This window comes from Phascolarctos cinereus, unplaced genomic scaffold (genome assembly GCF_003287225.1).
Source record: "Phascolarctos cinereus isolate Bilbo 61053 unplaced genomic scaffold, phaCin_HiC Scaffold_2;HRSCAF=192, whole genome shotgun sequence".
Taxonomy (NCBI): Eukaryota; Metazoa; Chordata; class Mammalia; order Diprotodontia; family Phascolarctidae; genus Phascolarctos; species Phascolarctos cinereus.
Window position 1 is genome coordinate 278,245,451 of NW_027555625.1, and position 9,628 is coordinate 278,255,078.

At 40.7% G+C, this 9,628-nt stretch overlaps 1 protein-coding gene across 1 annotated transcript in view; it reads right to left on the reverse strand.

The window, feature by feature from the left end:
- Positions 1-5,889, reverse strand: part of CHD9 (chromodomain helicase DNA binding protein 9) — a 242,361-nt gene extending 236,472 nt beyond the window's left edge. Inside the window, exon 1 of the mRNA XM_020985173.2 lies at positions 5,799-5,889. The gene's annotated coding sequence lies outside the window, so the exon portion shown is untranslated. The remainder of the gene's footprint in view (positions 1-5,798) is intronic.
- Positions 5,890-9,628: the final 3,739 nt, after the last annotated feature.

Genomic DNA, 9,628 nt, shown 5'->3' on the forward strand with positions numbered 1-9,628 from the left:
GGCATTCCAGAGCACACAGGGGAAGGAGTGAATGATGTTTGGTTGGGACTTTAGGGTGGGAGGATTGAGGGGTATGCAAATATGGAATCAGGAGCTGGGGATTAGAAATGGGTTTTGGATGATGACCTAAAGAAGCTCATAATCACTGAATGATGGGTATGACCAAGTGTCAGAATGTTCATCATTGAGTGGAAGGTACTACTTACTCTTCTTCTCAGAGGAGATTAGAGATCCCCTCTCATCAATCCCAATCTATTTACTACCTCTTCCTCAGTTCAGGACTACTTCAGGACTATCCTAATTTGTCTTCCTGGTTTCTTCCCACTCTAGTCTATCTTCTTTATAGCTGACACAATCATTTTCCTTAAGCACATGTCATTCCCCTACTCACTAATTGCCTGGGGCTCCCTATTACTTTTAAGATAAAGCACATACTCCTCTGTTTAGCTTTTAAAGGCCTGGACTTTAGGGCCTGGATCCAGCCTATCTTCCCAGCCTTGCTGGAAAGATTACTCCCTCTCACACATTCTGTCATCCAGCCAAATTGGCTTTCTCTCTGCTCCTCACACAGTATACTCTGTCTCTGGTCTCCATATCTTTGCACTGGCTATCTCCCATATCTGAAATAAATTCCCTCTTCAAGACCTCTGCCTGCCTCATAGATTTCCTTCTTCCAAGATGCAGTTCAAGCACCACCTGCCGCATGATGCCTTTCCTGATTCCCAATTGCTAATACCTCCCATCATAACTGTTTTTCAATTTAATACCTTTTATTTATTTGTATTTACTCTCTAGTTATTCTGTGTGTGTGTGTGTGTGTGTGTGTGTGTGTATGTATATATTTACTTGTTATACTTCTTCATGGGCTATTTCTGCCTGACCTGTGGTAGAGCCTTCCAAGGTCATACTGGTATGATCAGTCACAGTCAGACACACTATACCTTGACCCAACATAGTCATATTATTTTGGTCCTCTTTGAAAACTAAGGACAACTACTATCCTTCTTCACCTTTTCCCTTCCATTGCAAAGAAAGATCTCTGAGAGTAGGGATTGTTTCATTCTTTGTATGTGTGTTACCAGTCCTAAGGTACTGGTCAAATAATAAGTGATTAATAAACACTTACTGACTGACCAACTAACTAACCTATCAAATGACCTGCCAATCAACTAATGGGCATGGAAATCCAATCAGTACTATTATTCTTGGAAAGGACTGACTCACCAATTCTCTACTCACCATCCTTTCAACTTCCTAAATCAGAACAGATCTCCTTAGCTACTATTCCCTGATATGTATTGTCTTTCCTTATTGGAATCGAATTTTGAATCTGCATGCCCAAGACCTGGTACATAGTAAACATTTAATAAATGTGTGCTCTCTCTCTCTCTGTCTCTCTCTCTTTCTCTCTCACAAGTAAAAGTAGCAAATTCTCCCTCGTCATGGTTAAACGTATGAGAAAACCACTTGTCATATTTCACGCTTTCCCCTAATATATTAACAACAAAGATAATATATTCAAGAGATATAATAATAATAATACCTAGCACTTATGTATTGCTTTAAGGTTTGTAAAGCACGTTACAAATATTATCCCATTTGATTTGCATAGCAACCCTGGGAAGTAGGTGCTATTATTATTATTCCCATTTTACAGAGGAGTAAACTGAGGAAAATAGTGGTTAAGTGATTTGCCCAGAGTCAGTTAGTACGTAGTCTGAGGCTGGATTTGAACTCAAGTCTTCCTCACTCCAGGTCCAGCGCTCTATCCACTGGTCAGCTAGCTGCTTCACAAAAAAAGTAATACTGAAATGCAGTGTGATTTAATATTTTAAATTCCCCTTTGCATAAACATCACAATAATAATTATAACAACATGATCATCATATTTTAATGTCCCCTTCTCACACTCCTGGGAGAAGAGGCGACCAATCACAATCTGGTTATACAAACATGGTTATTTAAAAAAAAATAAGTATGGTAAAATAGGATACAAAGCTTTGGAGCTAGAAAGGACTTTAAAGTTCAGCTAGACTAGCCCGATCATCTTACAAATAAAGGAACTGCGATCCAGAAAGTTTAAGTGACTTATCCAAAGTCTCAGAGCCAATAAGTGGCAGATTTGAACCCAGGTCTTTCAAGTCCAAATTCAGTACTTTTTGCACATGCTGCCCCCACACAGTTTGCTTAACTACTTTGTGCAGGAACTTTAATCTTAGAGTCAGAACACTTGGGATTTAAGCCTTAGTTTCATCACTTCCTAGCTACATAAACAGGCTCAAGTCCCACTCAATAAGTTATAGTTTCCTCAGCTATAAGATGGGGAGGATAGAGAAGCTATGAGAATATCATTTTGTAAATTGTAAAGCATAGTAAAAGTATAAAACATTGTTATTAATTATTATTGATTATAGTGCTTTGAATTAAGCAGCATGGAATGACAGGAAGAGTAATGGATGTAGATACAAAGATCTAGATTTAAAGTCTAGCACTACTAGGGGCAGCTGGGTGGTGGACCTGAGTTCAAATCCGGATTTAGACACATAACACTCACTAGCTGTGTGACTCTGGGCAAGTCACTTAACCCCAATTGCCTCACACACACACAAAAAAATCTAGCACTACTTTCTGTGGCCCAGTGTGGGTAAGAGTGCTAGACTTGGATAGTCAGGATGACCTGAGTTCAAATCCTGCCTCAGACACTTACTAGCTATCTGACCCTGGGAATGTCTCTTAACCTCTTTCAACCTCAGTTTTCTCTTCTGTAAAATGGGGATAAAAATCAAGTGAGACAACATGTGCATGCTTTGCAAACTATAAATTCTAGCTACTAATAAGATGAAATCTAGTTGGAATAAATGTAAAACCTTAAAATTGACTCGAGAAGTACAAGATGTGGAAAAGCATGGTTAGATAATTTGTCTAAAAGAAAAAATAAAACAAAAAACCAGTGCAAATCCAACAGTGTAATACGACAACCAAAAAACAAAACTAAACAGAAAAGCTAGCCCAATTTTAGGTTTCATTAAAAGAAACACAGCTTTCAACAATGAAGAGGTTAGCACAGTGCCCAGCTTATGGTAGGCACTTAATAAAAGATTGCTGATTTGAATCAACATGACTATAATTTTGCTATACTCTGCCTTAGATCATTTTTGGACTATTGTGTTTAGTTCTGTGTGCCCCAGGATATTGCCAAACAGGAGAAAGTCCAACCAACCAGTCAATAAACATTTATTAAGTGCCTCTGGTATCCCCTGGGGGATATAAAAAGTGACAAAAGACAGTCCCTACCCTCAGGGAGCTCACAATCTAATAGAACTGAATTGAACATAAGGTCTTGAGGGGTCTTGAGTACCAGTAAAGGAATTGGAAATATGATTGAGAGAACACAGGATCAATGACTGAGCATCTGAAGGCTTTTTCTCTTGGGTCCTGAAGGGCAGGACCAGAAGCAATGGGTACAAGCTGCACAGAGATAAGTTTAGACTTACTTTAAGGAAAAACTTTATAACAGAGTTATCCCAAAGTATAGTAGACTATCTAGGGAGGTTGTGGGTTTTCCCTCATTAGCAAAGAAAGACCACTTGTTGAGTAATTAATATCAGGAATTCTTTTTCTGGGCAGGGCTGACCTAGGTGGCCACTGAGTTCCCTAATGACTTTGATATCCTTTGATTCTAATCCTGTGATACCCGTATGACTTTGCACAAGTAGTTTCCTCTCCCTGTGAAATGGAGAGGACGGACTAGATAACATGTAAGGATCCCTTTCTGCTCTAAATCTGTGATTTTGTGATCTGCAGTTTTCATCTCAACAATAACAACCATTCACAGACTTCTTAAAAAAATAAAATAATAAAGAAGAATCTTAACTTGGTTATGTGAGGGGTATGGAAATGAATGTACCATTTGGTATTGTCTGTCAGATTGTAGGCCATCATGTAGTCAAAGGTTAGGTTCTTTATTTACTTTGGCAAATATTCCCTGAGGCCCACATGTTCTGGGCCCATTCAGTAACCCAAAAGATACCTTAGATCAGCATAAAATATTTTTAAGGACAATTCTTATTTTGCAGAGAAAAATCTCTCTCTTGCAGGCTACTAAATGTCAAACCCAACAAAGTGATGTTTGGCTAATGAGTCTCTTTTTCAAGTTTGGTGTCCCTCCAACTTGCAGCTGAGGCTTTCCCTATGTATTGTCTCTCTCATTAAAATGTAAGTTCCTTGACAGCGAGGACTGTCTTGCTTTTCTATTTGTATCCCTAGCACTTTGCCCATTTTTATCGTTGTTCAGTTGGTTTTTAGTTGTTTGTCTGACTTTTTGTGACCCCATTTGGGGTTTTCTTGTCAAAAACACTGGAATGGTTTGCCATTTCCTTCTCCAGCTCATTTTACAGATGAGGAAACTGAGGCAAACTGGGTTAAGTGATTTGCCCAAGGTCACACAGCTAGTAAGTGTCTGAGACCACATTTGAACTCATGAAGATGAGTCTTTCTGACTTCAAGCCTGACACTATTCCCTGAGTCACCTGGCTGCCAGAAAGTAGGCACTTAAAAAATGCTTTACACATAGTAGGTACTTAATAAATGCTTTTTTCCTTTTACTCATTCATTCAAAGGAGGACATTTTGGACTCTGAGTCTGATAAACATCCTTGTAATTCCCCATCCCCCAAGTCAAAGGACTCACAGGCAAAGTAAATTGAAGCAATTTTATGGATGATTTTGGGATGGAAATCTGCCACAAGGGAGAAAAGAGGTGAGTTTTAGGGGAAGGAATGACTGAATTATTTGGATTGGCTATCTATGTTGATCCAATTATCTAGATAATTGCTCTGCTCTAGGCTTCAGTAGACAGAAGAAAAGACATGTATGTCTCTTTGGAGTGACAGTCAAGTTTCCCAGCTGACTTGAGTCATACCCCCTAACTTCCAAGACTGAGATCTTGACCTGGTACTCTGAAATCTCAGAAAGTTTGGTTTTGCACACCCTCCAACTAATGGATGTTAGAATCTTAGATTTGGGACTGAAAGGGATCTTAGATGTGATATAGTTCAATATACTCAGATTGCAGATGAGCAACTGAGGCCCAGAAAAGTTAAATGTTTCCAACAAGGGCATACATGTAGTAAGAGGCAGAGTTAGGATTTGAACCCTGGTTCTATGACCTTAAATCCAGCAATCTTTCCTGCTTTAAACAACCAGAAAATCAGAGGACTGCCTGCCCCTACCAGCCTACGGCCTGAAGGACAATTAGAATCTGTTCCAATAAAGGGCTGTGAATATAGGTCAATACACTCTCAGACCTGCAGAGGAAAGGAATCAACTCACAGCTAGGTGTGTAAAGTCACTGGAAGGAATGATGTGGGAGACTGGAATCTCCTTCCTCAGAGGTATTTTAAGAAGAGGGGGGTGGGGGAGTGGGATTGGGGGAATGCGATCTGGGATACAGAAGCCCAGGGATGGACGGGATGACCTCTGAAGGTCCCTACCACACTAGGGAATCTATCTAAAGCTAACTCCAAATGCACGCACACACTCCCGAGTGCTGCTATGCTCGTTACAGCTGAAACCACTCCCAGGTCAAACCACCTCTGTGACTGCTGAGACCTAATTAGGTCACCCAAAGGACATGACAGACAGAATTACTATTACATGTAACGCTCTATGACTCCGGTGACCCAGTCCAAAAACAAAACCCAAAAAAGCATTGATCTACAAGTCGCAACAAGGCAGTCATCCATGTTAGAGACGATTAGATTTTTTTCCCAATTAATTTTGAATATGAAAATTACTAACCCATTTTATTTTACATCTCCGAACTGCAGGAGTCCGCTTTCACCCGTGCTGCTGCTGCTGTCTGTCTGTAAAAAGCTGCCGCTGGACTGTTGTTGGCTCTCGGCACTTCCTCGTCTTTGGCTTCAGCTGCAGGACTCCTCCCATCGAAGGAGGGAGTTGCCTGCCCTTAGGGCTGTCAACTCAGGCCTCGACCTCTTTCCCCACCCTTCCCCCTCCGCTCATCCTCTGGGGTTGTCTCTGGAACTCCCTAGTGCGGGTGAGTCAGAGCCGAAGCTGGAAAGGGGCAGGCAGCAATGCTTCCTTATTAACTCAGCTTTCCTGGGGTTGTCCAGAAGACAGAGATGCTAATTGGTTCGGTTGCTTGCCTCTGTGATCAGAGCAGCCAGAAAGAGGGGGCTAGGAGCTATGATCCCTGGGACGCTGGTGACCTTGGACAGTGTCTTAGTTCCTCTAGGTGTCAACTACACATCTAACTGGTGAAAAGTAGGCTTAGGAAATGTGTGAACACCCAGGAAAGGATGCAGATAGAAGCCATAAAATCATAGAATTTTAGAGTTGCAAGGAATCTTATAGATTATCTAGTTCATGACCCTCACTTTATAGAGAAAGAAAAAGGTCAAGTCATCCCGGACTTGCTCAGACACACAGCTTGTTCAGAGAAGAGCTGGAACTACAACGAAGGTATCCTGACTCACAGTCCAGTCTTTATTCTAGTATGCAATACTGTTTCACGGTAAGAATTCTCCTCCTAATGGAATACTAGAACTATAGATTCTAAGGGCATATGAAAATATAAATAACTGAAAGGGAGGAATGGGAGTTCTCAAACCCCAAATGAGTCCCTGTGATTAGAATCAAATTACAACTCGGTATCTTTAACCCAAAACTCACCCCATCTTCATAACTTCCCTATTTTTAAATAAATGCATTATTTGTTTATTTTTTTACATTCTTTTTTTATTTAATTTTTGAGTTCCTAATTCTCTCCCTCCCATCCACCCAGCCATCACCCATTGAGAAGGCAAGAAATGTGATATCAATTATACTTGCAAAATCATGCAAAACATATTTCCATATTAGCTATGTTGAAAAAAAAAGGCAAGAAAACAAAGTGGAAAAAAAATCATGCTTCAATCTGTACTCAGACTCTATCAGTTCTCTCTCTGGAGGTGGATAGCATTTTTCTTTATAATTTCTTTGGAATTGCATTTGGATCATTGCATTGATCAGAATATCCAAGTGACACACAGTTGATCATCCTATAAAATTGCTGTTATGTTCAATGTCCTCCTGGTTCTGCTCACCTCACTGTACTTCAGTTCATCTGAGTCTTTCCAGCTAACTTCCCTATTTCTGACGAGAGCACAATCATCCTTCCAGTTACTTAGGATCACAATCAAGTTTGCATCATCTTCTGTCTTCCTTACCCTGTAAACAAAATCAATTGCCAGGTCCTCCTCCATATCTCTGATATTCCTGCTATGTCCTCCATTCATACATCCTCCACCCTAGTTTAAGTCTTTATCACCTTTTTTCTGGACCACTCACTGCATTAATTTCCTAAATGATCTCTCTCTCTTCCTCTCTCTCTCTCCCTCCAACCTCTCTCCAATCCATCCTCTGCATAACTCCCTAATGGATTTTCCTAAAGCAGAGGTCTAACTTTGTTCTTCTCCTACTCAAGAAACTACAGGCACTCCCTATTGTGTCAGAAGAAAATAAAACCCCTCTGGCATTTTCAATCTTGCTCCAGCCCATCTTTCCAGACATTTCATATTGCTGCCCTTCTTGACATGCAGTGTGCCAAATCCTCCAAGAGGAATTTCTTGATCCCCACTCACACAGTGGTTAGTATCTCACCTCCCCTTCCAAAATTACTTTACATATAGATTTTATTTACTTCTCTGTGAATATGTTGCAACCCTCAAATGTACTATAGGCTCTTTAAGGACTGGGACTGTTTTCATTACTGGTTTTGTATCCCCATTGTCTGTTACAGTGCCTGACACATAGTAAGCATATAATAAATACTTATTGAATGGAATGGGAATGCAAAGTCCTGATAATAGACTGACCCAGGGCATATGTGAAGGACACTGGACAGGAAGCCTTAGAGAAGCTACCTTCTAGCTTTTCATCTGATGGTTTCTAGGCTTAGATTTATTTCTTGGAAGCAGGAGGACCGAGATATCGTTATGATAGACCCTGAAAAGTGAGAAGCCCCAAAATGAGATGGAGGAAAGAGCACTGACTACAGAGACAGAAGACCTATGTTCAAATCCTACTGCATTTATTCCCTATGTAACCTTGGGCGAGCCATTAAATTTCTGTTTCCTCATGTAGAAGATGAGGGAGTTAGACCAGCTGACCTCTAAGATCCCTTCCGATTGCAAATCTACCACACTAAATTCAGTCTCTATGTTCTAGTAGCTTGCCCTCTGTTTCTAGGCAGCATATTATAATGGAGACCAGAGAACCTGGTTAGAACCCTGACTCTGCTTCTTGTTACCTGTATGACTTTGGACCAAGTCACTAAAGCTCCTTGGGTCTCAGTTCCCTTCTCTTGTAAAATAAGGGAGTGATTGGATTAGATGTTCCCTAAGGTACCTTCCTGTTTTAAATCCTATGATCCCTATGACTGTGTTTGTCTTCTTCCTGCTGCTTTGCTCTAGATCATATTCTCATCTCCAGTTTCTGGATATCCTTAGGCAGAACCAGCCATGTCCCTCCCAGCATTGATTGCTGTGTGTACACCATGCTGGATAGACTTCTGATACAGGAGAACTGATTAAGTTCAGTTCACCAGTCCCCAGCCGGCAATCTGGGTTTTCACCCAGACACACACACAGCCCACAAGTCACAGAAACCAGTCTGTATCTGCAGTTCTTTCCTCCTTTAGGGCCCAAGCCCTGAACAATAACAGTTACTCTGCAAGGAGCTTGCAGTCACAGAAACATAGTCATTTTCCTTTTTTGAGTGTCCACAAATTCACAGTCCAGAGCATGCTCCCATTAAGATAAAGGAACACAAGGCACTGTGCTGGAACACCTTGACATTAGGGTGGCAACAAGGGCCAAGATAAATTGAAATAATTGACAGCCTTCTGGAGCAGAACAGGGATATCCACAGCATGCCTGAGGAAATGTGAGCTTGATAAAATCCCCTGTTCCCCAAGATGTCTGCCTTAATAGTGTGCCATCACCCTAAATTCTACCATTAGAGATATATTCAATTATCTCTAAAAAAAACAAAGACAAAAAACTTCTTAAAGAGTCTTATATTAAAATGCAAATATCCCAGGAGAGGTAATAAACACCTTAAGACTTTATCAGTTAACACCTTACTAGTTTATCTGATCATTTTTTCCATGGAGAAGTAGGGATAAGAAAGAAAAGAGAAGATCCCTAAAAGGGGAAGTGGGAGGACGTAAATTTTGTCTGCCTCAGAATTTTGCTGAGGGTCAGACTTGTCCCAAGTTACAGTTTATAGGATTATAGAATGTAGAGCTGGAAGAGATATTCAGTCCACTGCTCTCATTTTTAGATAAGGAAGCTAAGGCCTGGATAGAGCCAGACTTGAACTCAGACTCTGAATCCAGTGGACCTTTTTGGGGGAACAGTGAGGGTTCCCTCTGTTTCCAAACTATCTACATGAGGAGGAAGGGTGCAAATGATAAGGCTGATATCAAACAGAGTGGTTATGTTCTCTAACTATACCAACAGGGTAGAAACTAAGGGTATGGAGAGTTGTATAAAGTAGACTTCTTTGGGGAGGCAAGTTGGCCACTTAAATAAAGGGCAGAAGGAGAGAGGAAGGGAAAGAAATACAGT